The sequence below is a fragment of the Pinus tabuliformis genome, chromosome 7 (genome assembly GCF_031772625.1).
Source record: "Pinus tabuliformis cultivar Carrire ecotype Pingquan chromosome 7, CPIR1, whole genome shotgun sequence".
NCBI classification, from domain to species: Eukaryota; Viridiplantae; Streptophyta; class Pinopsida; order Pinales; family Pinaceae; genus Pinus; species Pinus tabuliformis.
Window position 1 is genome coordinate 1527263100 of NC_142293.1, and position 11521 is coordinate 1527274620.

Genomic DNA, 11521 nt, shown 5'->3' on the forward strand with positions numbered 1-11521 from the left:
ACCTCTAATTTTTTCCGCACTAAATATCCCTACTAAGTGAAGCACCTAATCAAAATTGATGGGTTTAGACTGAGCATCATCCATAAAATGTAGGGAATTCCTCGAAGGTTTCCTCTTTAGTTTTCTTAGAAAATGATACGTGTATGTGTGTGTGTAGCATTATACAAGGACCTTCCTTACATTCCATGAATGACACATAGGGTAAATGTCATTGACGGTAAACATGTGTGCTTAACCATGATAGACCCAAGTGGATTCAACCTCTTGACCTCTTTCACGATTACAACTTAGACATGGTAAATCAAAAAACTTGAACATACCCTTAGGGACACACACACACACACACAAATTCAAAGGAAAACAATTTTTTATCTTTCTATTCAAAATAAAAAAGTGACATAATGCTTACATAAATTGATATTTTCATACCATAGTACATATTTCCTTGTTTTTGAAACAAACCTTACTTCCATGTATATCAGATATAATCAAAAGAGAGAATCAAACTATTGTATGTTTATGAAATGTTTGGAATGAGCCTATTGTTGTTTAAAAAAACAACGTTTCAAACTTCAATGTGAGTCCATCATCAGGGTGAGCACAATACCGAATTGAGATGTTGTCCAATGATGCACGAGTTGTGTAAATAGTTATTATTGCAAGATATGTCTTCATGTCAGCTCGTTATGACTATTTTTGATATTTTTTCAATATCGGTATCACTACAGAGAAAAGAACCTCTAGTAGAGGTTTTTGTAGAATCCCCTATAAAAATAACCCAAAAATAAATTTATAGGTAGATGTTTTTGCAGATGTTTTAGCAGATGTTTTTTCAACGGTGCGTTTATAATCCAAAAACGCACAGGTGCATTACATAGTTATACGCACTAGTGCTTAATGGCATATGGTGCACCGTGATAGAGTTAATTTTTTTATAAAAATTAAAACGTAATGGTGTGTTAAGTACATCATGCACACTAGTGCATATAGTACTCAATAGCACTGGAAAGGGTTAAATTAAAAAAAAAATGTCAGTCGTAAAATTCATTTTTCCCAGTCTGGTGTTATATTCTCATGACTCCCCAATGCTAAACCAGTACATAAAATGCCCCAGTGCATAAATAATATAGCGGATTGTTGTGGGGTTTTTAACTTAAAAATATCGGCACACATATTATATTATATGCATTAGTGTCATTAGTTGAACTGAAGACACTGATTCTTAACAAAAAGTGGTGCACCATTGCTGGGTTATTTTTTTTATGTAAATAAAAACAACGGTGTGCTAACTTTATAAGGCACACTGGTGCATATACTACTCAATAACTCTGGAAAAAAATTAAATTTAAAAAATGTCGTTCATGAAATTTATTTTCACCATTTCGGTGCTATACTTCAATGAAGCATCAATTCTATTCATGTATTGAAATGCCCCAGTGCATAGATAACAACGTGCACCGCTATAGGGTTTTCCATTTAAAAAAATATCAACGTGCTTAGAAAATAGTACACATCGACGCGGTTACCCGAGTGCATTGGAACATGGTTAAATAAAAGAAAAACCTACCGGCTGTAAAATTCATTTTTACCATTTGTAGTGTTGTAGAGCTCTCAATCATCGGTGCTACTCTTATCTCTATCAAGTGCCCTGTCATTGGTGCTTCCCTTGCTTTCCATCCTTCTATCCTCTGTTTAGTGCATTGCTTTTGAATTTTCTCAAACGATGCTCAATTTTTTTTCATTTACATGGAAACCATGCCTCCCTGACAATAAAATTTCCAGGTAATGTCCATGTTTCTCTCTAATTTATCTTCTTAGTGGAGTAGAATTGAAAACTAGGCAAAAAGATCAATTGTTTTGAATTTTTTTTCCTTCATGGTGCATTGGACAAGTTTGGCTCACACCAATTGCGGTCTACCCTGTAAATTTACAAGGTGCATTGCAAATCAATGTGTTCTATTAATGCACTGCAGTTTCATAGTGCGTTTGGTAAATTGATACACACAGGGAAAACTTATAATTTTTATGGCGGTATGTCTAGTAAAATTTACTTCCTGGTGTGTTTATTTTTACCAAATGCGCCACATACGTAATATTAAAAAAATATAGCTCGGTGCGTTCATTAACTTGAATGTTTTGTTTCGGTGCGAAAAGGTTATGCATACACATTGGTGTGAAAAGGTTATGCATACACACTGGTGCATAATTTTATATCAACAGACCATGTCGAAATATAAAAATAACCAATGTGTTTGTATGTATGCGAACTAAAAGTGGTTCATCAAGTTGTTGTACGCACTATTGTCGGTGCTTTCCTGTTTTGAAGCACACCATTTTCTGTGCATTACTATTTTTTTGGCACACCAGGGATGAATTTTTTTTAGTTGAAAATTATATGTCCATATTTATAAACACATTTTTCATTTAAATTTTTTTATTTTTTTAATTTATTTATTTAATTTAATTTTTTATTTTTTATTTAATTTTATTTATTTATTTTTAATTAATTCATTTTTATTTATTTATTTATTTATTATTATTATTATCATTATTTTTTTTTATGGATGAGGCTGATGTATTTTATATGTCAATCATGAAACAAAGATGTCAAAAGAGGGAGGAGAAACAACAATAGGAGAAAATGGTGGGCAAATACAATGTGGTCTGACCATGGGAGGCACGAGAGAAGGAGAGAGATTTATACCCTCACCCTATTACCGCAATGACCTAAGGCCTCTTGAAGAATGTAGGCCTCCTTAACTACTATGAGGAGGCTACATCCCTAAAGGGGAACTTTGGGTCGTTTGGCACAATTGATCCATCGATGGGATGTCCACCAATAGGATTTCCGTGTTGATCGTAACATGTGGTATGGGACCACTGAGGACGACATTTATTTTATCACTAACCTATCCAGGAGAGGGGAGGATTTTCCCCAATTCCCTTATGTCCCCCATGGTGTTGCAACATAGAGTCATATTGTCTACTCTTAGAGATATGTTGGGGATCATGTAGTGTGTGCAACATATTTTCAGGTGTCCTGTGGATAACTACAGATCACTTATTTTGGTGTATATGAGGTTAGGTGCCTCTCACTATTAGTGAGTACCATTTCACACTATAATAGTGATGGGGAAAAAATTAGTTTCCCTCTTTTATTTTATGTCGATTCTTTGGTGTAGAGGCCACTATGTATTAGATGGTCTACCATTTTTTTGCAATAGTTTTGTATGGATTTAGATAGATGTCGTGATATGATACATGGGAGGGTGAATTTACCCATGGCTTTAGAGTTTTTTTATTTTATTTTTGGAGAGGTTTCTAGAGACGAGGCCTTATTTTGACCATCGCCCTCCTAGGTTGATGACTGAGGTGCAGATGCGCATGTGCGGCGAGATGATTCGCAAGAGGGTCATAGTGAAGTATCCGACCAGGATTTCCACCAAGGAACTAAGGCTACTAGCCAGTGAGGCTGACCACATATTTGTCTTGGTATCATGTCCTTGGGTGGGATGGATTGGCGATAGTGTCCCAACATCCTCTTCACATCGTATGAGCTTGCAGGTGATAGAGGTAATATTAGTTTTTTATTTAAATTAATCTAGTTTCATTTTATTGTAATAATTAATTAGAATAAAAATTATTCTAACACGTTCTTTAACTTGTTTTATTGAATTATTTAATGAAATGATATAAATATTGTTGTGTACTATATATTTTGTAGACATTGACAGGTTTGTTGGGGACATGCCTCCTTCCCCACCATAGGGAGGTGTGGAGTGGCTGAGGGCACAAAGGATGAGGCACATCTTCAATTGCAGATGGGCGTGAGGATGCAGGAACATAGGTTTGGTGTCATATTTAGGATGGAGTACTGCAACCGACTCTCTAGAATTTTGGTTGAGGAGGGAGTCCGACATACAATGACTCGAGACATAAGGGAAAATCCTAAGCTCCTCGATCTCTTAGGGGATTTTCCGAATGATATGATGAGTCTTATGCATCATATCGTTGGAGCTACCAGGCTTATAGAAGTGAAGAGGGATGTGCATGAAACAAATACACATGATTCTTCACCCAATACTACCCAATCAAATTCCGATGATTAGGGTGGTGATCCTTTTGTTAGTACTCCACCTCGTGGGGATGATCATGCATCAAATACATAGTCTTCACCCAGACCTACTACCCCATTAGATCATGATCAGGGTGTTGGTGATCCTTCTGGTAGTACTCCACCTCCTCGCCATTCACCTCATGATCACCCACTTTCTCATGTTTCTCTTCAAAGAGTAGAGCAACCACCTTATCCTCCACCCCCATAGTTCCATTGTTGAGGCATTTGACCATCCATTGTCTTCTACTATAGATCAGGCTACCACTGCTACTGTTGTATCATATAATTTATAACAATTATTTGACTTGTTTGTATATATATATATATGGTGAATTTCTTTTGTTCATGTTGATGTACTTAATTTATATGTTGGTGTTGATGTGTATATTGTTAGGTCATATTAAATATGTTGATTTAATGTGCTTGCAGATATATGTGTATGTGATAACAGTTATTTGACATGAGATGTATATTTGAGGATGTGTGGTGATTATGTTAGATTACAATGATTTTGTTTTGTTAGATGTGATCACGATGATGATGCCCTATTAGATTATTATATTTGTGTGCTAGCTACTGACATTTATATGTGCTATAGGTGTATATAATTAGATGATGTTAGCAAATTTGGATGTGTATTTTAGATGATGTTTATGTTTGTCAGATGGTTATCATCATGAATGTTTATTTTTATGAAATAATATTTATTATAGATTATGCATTGGTGAACTTATATCAAAATTTTAATATATGAAATTAAATGCAAAACGACTTACTTAAAAAAAAATTATAGAGATATTTTTATAAGTTACAAAGTTTAATATGGTTGAAACTATAATTGTAAAATTACCATAAATATTTTTCTATTGCTTAGATAGTTCATACATATTCATTCTAACCTAATTAGTAAAATATTTCAATACTCACAAGGAAAAAATAATTAAAGCTAAAATAATTTAGTTAGTTCTTAATAAGACATAAATGTGTAACTCATTCAATTTTTAATATAGAATATAAAATAATAATTATTCAAAAATGTAATTTAAACAATGAAAAATTACACATGGTCTATATATAGAGATAGAAAACCACTATAGATCCATCTTAATCATAGATTTATGAAGCACTAAAAGAGATTAAATCTTTTGACATGTACATCTTTTTACAATTTTTGCATTCTAAAAAGAGATTTTCATATAATGAGATTTGATCCCTCTAGGCTCTTGGTAGATCCATTGTTAAGATGAATCTATACTAGTTTATAAAATTCAATCTATTCTTAAATTTAAAAAAAAATAAGTCATAACTTTTTATAATTAATTTAGATTTAATATAACTCAAAAGAATTATATTTTAATAAAATTCAATTTATCACTAAAGTTATGAGAGTTTCAAACAGTTTAAACTCAATATTTATAGTAACTCTTGTTGGGAAAAACATTTAGAGGGGACGAAGGAGGGCGGGGGGGGGGGGGGGGGGGGGGGGGGGGGGTGTGTGGTTTGGGTGGTGAATCAATATTTTAAAACTCACTTAAACCTTTCAATTTCTTATTAATATTTTTGTACATGAATTTAATGAAGTGAACCAGCGTATATACGTGACTGTGATGAATACAAGTGGCGTATATCCAGTTAACTAACTTTTCAATTAATTCATCATCTGTTTAACTTGAACCAATACATAAGTACTTCTTTAGTCATTAATTAAACAATAACCATGTGTAGTAAGAACAGGATAAACCATCACACATAAGCAACACTTCAACACACATGAACACCATGATTTTTAGGTGGAAACCCAATTTGGGATAAAACCGATGTTGTTGTCGTCTCTGTCTTTATATTTTATTATAAAGAAAACATATTACAATATTGTATTAACACAGACTCACACCAGGATGCAGACACCCACCTATAGAAGGCTACCACCTTCTCTCATATTCCAGCACCCACTGGAAGGGAGCTCCAACCCCTTGATCTCGTTTACTAGCACCCACCTTAAGGGAGATCCTACCCCCTAATCAAATTTACCAGCTACCACTAGAAGGAATATTTTACTTCCTCATTTAAGGTTCCAACCCTCAACACCTATGTGGACTAGGTTTCATAATATTTCATACTGGATCCACCTGAACCAAAACATCAAACCTGTAGGCCACTTTTCATTATATTTTCAAAATGGACCCACCATCATTTAATCCCAATTCCAAAATAACAATACTGAAACCAAACACTGTATCAAATCACTTAATTACTTAATCAATGAACAAACTAAATCACCAAATCAATTATTGAACTAACTTATTCTCAAAAAATCAAACCAACTTATATCATTGTATACCCATTCATCAGAATACCATACCACATAATGTTCATTACTGAAACCAGATCCTGTCACTACAAAGACTGATCAATCATATGTCAAAATGTATATGCTACTGTTGTGAGTCATACTCGCATATGTATGTGCTTTCCCTGAAGAATACTTATACACATATCTCAATACACTGAAAATTGAATCTGCATCCTTGTACCACTCAATAAATCACCCAATGTAACCAGTGAAACTAGATCAAACTAAACCAGAACAGATCAGGAACTTCAATGCACAACCACTTATCAATATACCAAGTCATACATTGTTACCCATCACTAAAACCAACTGCTACCACTGCAAACTATGATAAAAAACATGGAAAAATATATACGCTATTGTTTTGAAGAATATCCACGTATATACACGCTTTCCCTTAAGAAATCCTGTGTACAGATCTCAAAATACCAAACCCTGAATTTGAATCATTGCACTATTGAAACAATCACTAAAAAACATACCAAACTCATCACATATTTATGAACCACACACAAATCATCATATAGTAGCATCATCTTTAGTTAACATATCATTCCATAAACTACTAAGCTCAACCAGAACTGTCACACACATATTATCATGAAAGAGACATCATTCACGTACAATAGTTAACATAACAAAAAAAATCAGCCATAATCATCATCTCATACTGCAAAACCCTAATAGATGTATGCAACCTTTATAGAGCACTTCTCTGTATGTACATGCCTTTCATACTTGAAATCCGCGTACATATCTGTCCATACTGCAGAATATATACGCGACTACCCAGAAGTAGATTCACATATGTATGTGATCTTTTTGAAGAAAACCCAGGTATAGATCTATAACTTCTGAGTCATACCTTTGTTGCACAATAGAACATCAGTCAAACCTAAAAGTTGGCATACACTGTAATAGACACACATCATAACATCATCATCACATACCTATCAAACCATAAGCAAATTATTCAATGTGTAGTCATTTCATATCTATCAGATCTGATCCATCATCATGCTCCTTGGTGCATACCTATTTCAAATCAAACCAAACATCAATAACCCAATACTTGCACACATAACACATTGATATTCATCTCCTTATATAGCTTAGGCCTTAGCCAATACCTTGGTCAAACCCTTAGTAATCCTGATGGTATTCTTTGACGGGATAAAATATTTGTTGTTGCGCTCATTACTATTGGCCAATATCCTGGTAAAGACCCATGGTATTCACAATACCATGGTGGGGAAACTATACGCTACTTTTCTTCACCATACCCGCATATGTACGCGGTGTTTTTTCACAGGACCCACGTATACTTCTGAAAACATCACCTTTATCCTTTCTTTGTCTCTAAACTGATATTCATTTGTCTAATCTCTCTGCCATGCATGTACTAGATTTTATACTCATCATACTACCTTCATGTTGACATGTTTATCAAGTAATTTGTCATCAAAGACAACACATACTCATCCTACTACCATCATGTTGACATCTTTATCAAGTAGGTTTCCATCAATGACAACACATTAGTCATAATGCCAACAATACCCCCCTTTGGACTTGATGGAAACCACATTGGTGTTTGATTACCATCATCTATAGATACTTGTAAACACATCTATAGATATACTAAGCTTCTTTCCCAAGTCACCAAGCATTCCAAACACCAAGCTTCTCTCCCTCTTTGACATCAAGGGAAAATGGTTGACCAATGTTGAATGAAGAATTCTTGTTCCCTTTGTAGAGAGGATCATTGTAGGTATGATCCGTTGAATATGAACATTGACCATGCTCCCCCTAAGCATATGCTGAATCTTCAGGACGATTTTCAAATAATTACGTGACTCTATGACTCAACCAAATATGACCTTTCCTATCACCAAGGACTCATCCCAACATAGGGGTTACATATTTGACTCAACATTACATCAAATGCCCAAAATGGGATTACATACATAATTGACTTGATCCCCAATAGTCCAAACATGAATGAATTTTACAATTATTACATCAAAGGCCTTTACATCAAGAGGAAAATATGACATTTATGATCAAAACCAAAGACAAGGACCTACACCATGTGGTAGCAAGACCATAATAGTAATCATAGGATCTTGCACCTACCAAAACCCATGCCATAACAACAAAAGAACCACATGCAATACCATGCATGCCAAATCAACCAAGGAAAATCCCCTTTCCTAGCGTTCCAACAAGCATGACACTGTCTTCCTACTTATTCCTTGCACACATCCCAGCCCCGGTCTTGGTTCCAGGCTCTTCCTACTTCCTTTTTTCACATCCTATAGAAGCATCTGAGCCGGTAACAGATAGAGATGCAGTCGATCCAGTTCTTTCTCATGTTCTCCTTGATATCAACAATATGAACAACAACATGCACATCCTCATCAATATGTAAGATAATATAATGTAGCTTCAATATCATCAGCATGTGACCAAGTATGAAACATTACCAAATTGTAGCAACAACATAAGATTGTTCCAAAGAGATCTGTTATCAACTCATCCCCTTGACGTCATCAAGGTCAACTTGCTCTTTCCCTATGTACATCAAAATAATATAGATCTTTTGTAGCAAAACAACATATCTCCTCATGCATCAACAACATATGTGAGAACCAAAAATATCATCATAAAGTAAGATAGGACAATGTAGCATCAATCAGTATCACCATGTGATCAAATGTTTCAAGCATCAATATGTGACTAAATATGCAATGTCTCCAAGCATCACCCAACAGTTGTAGCAACAGTATATCAATAACCATCCTCTTCATGTAACCACCTTTTCCTTATAGGAAACAATGCCATTCTCTTGGCCCATTATCTTCATGCAAGAAGAATTATCACACCATAAACTTCACCAATATGCAACTCAAGTAACCATCCATCATTGATAACCTATGACATAGAGATAGCAATATGGACTCATCATCATCAACCAGGCATAAGACTATGTAGTCAATATTTTTTAGTAACCCATGTTCTTGACCTCATATTATCAAGATCAACATGCTCTATATACGAAGAGCTACAATCCTCAAGAAACATACCATGTGTATCATATCATGTACATGTATCATCACCATGTAACATATGTGAGAACCAAGAACAACACTATAGGCATCATCCATAATTGCACCATATGCAACTTATGCATCATTGAAGACATAATGACAACAACATATAAGTAGTGAGTGAAACTCATCATCATCAACTAATGTCAATAAGGACCATGGCATGCATATCCTCTTCATGTAGAATTAACTCCACTAAGTGCAACTTTATCCAAGACTTTATCATCACTAACGATAGAATAAAAACATCATAGGTGTCTTCAATAGCAACAACTACACATGATCAATGATATATATATACTAAACATTATCATGCAACAAGGAATTCTCAAGAAATCATAATGCCAACAATGCACTATTAGAAGCATAGCGGATTCTCCCCCCGAACTTGTGCTGACTATTCATTATCAGGTCTGATCATATCCATCTTCATAAATTAGTAAAGTCAACAAAATAACCAAAGTAACAATGCCATATTTCAACAAATCAAACCATCATAAGCCAATATCACTTCTAAGTAGTATCTGAGCATCTGTAGACTGTAACCAACCAATGCCAGAACCAGAAAGCCAAAAATAACTAACTGAAGCATAGTAGAACTTCTCCTTGAGTTTTTCCCAATGTTTCTTCATCATAGATAAACATACGTGACTGTTGTGATCTAAACTCGTGTATATATGTGACTGCCTTTCATAGGATCCATATACAAAAAGTAAAATGTTGAATTTTTGTAACCACAACTCCCCCTGAGCCTATATTGTTTGTACATATTCATTGTTACTACATATTAAGCATTGTTAGTAATACAAGAAACATGAATATCATGGGAATCATCATCAACATATGTATTTCTCCCCCTAAGATCATACATAATTGATCCTAAGGACCCAATAATCATCTTTTGCTCCTCATGAGGTTATGTACCTCATGTCACTTCTACAGTCACAATGAGAAGTATTCTTTTAAGCATAATGTACTGCAATAGAGATCATATTCTTTTACTCTAAGTCTCAATCCTCCTCATTTATGTGAAAATTCAGTATGTATAATTTTTTTGGATTTCTATATCCTCTTGCTATGACCTTTCCTGTTTCTTCATCTATGACCTTACATTTGGTTGATATAAACATAATTATATTTCCTTTATCCACCATTTGACCTACACTTAGAATATTTTTCTTTAGCCCTTGAAATAATAAAGTATCAACTGCTCCTCTATGTTTATTAATTCTGGCTATATCTTTTCCCAGAACTTTTGCTCAAGCATTATTTCCAAGAATAACCTTACCATATTGATTTTTCTTGAGAGACTCCATCTTATTCTTATCTCTAGTTATGTGATGAGAGCATCTGTTGTCTATGTACCATTCATCTTCTTCTTCAAACAAGCAGAGTGCAAGACCACACCTTATATGTTCTTCTTCTTTCTGCTTATTATGAGAAATGTTGGTGGATCCATCTTTTTCAGGTCTTCGGGCATCAATATTCTTATCTAATTGCTTGCCATGTTGTCTAAGGCGATCCATAGATTTGTCCCTGCAATCTTTTGCTACATGCCCAAACTTGTTACAAGTATAACATCTTATATGAGAAGATGAATCATAATATTTATGTTTCATATTCCTTCTATTGCAATCAATAGCTTTGTGACCAAATATATTGCAAGCAAAACAATATCCCTTAAAGAAGCCTGGATACCTGGAAGCTGGTGATATTTTTGCGAAGTAGTTATTTGTTGAGATTGAAACAGTCTACTTTTGCAATTTGTTGCAACATATACATAATTATGACATATAAAAAATTCAACATTATTTATTAACATTTCTATAGTTAGGAGTAAATGATTTTCTTTGAAGATTCACTTTCCTTGGTTGTTGATTAGGTTGACTGCTTATCTCTTTGTTGAGAATTTCAGATTTTGCATTGTTACCCTTTAAATTC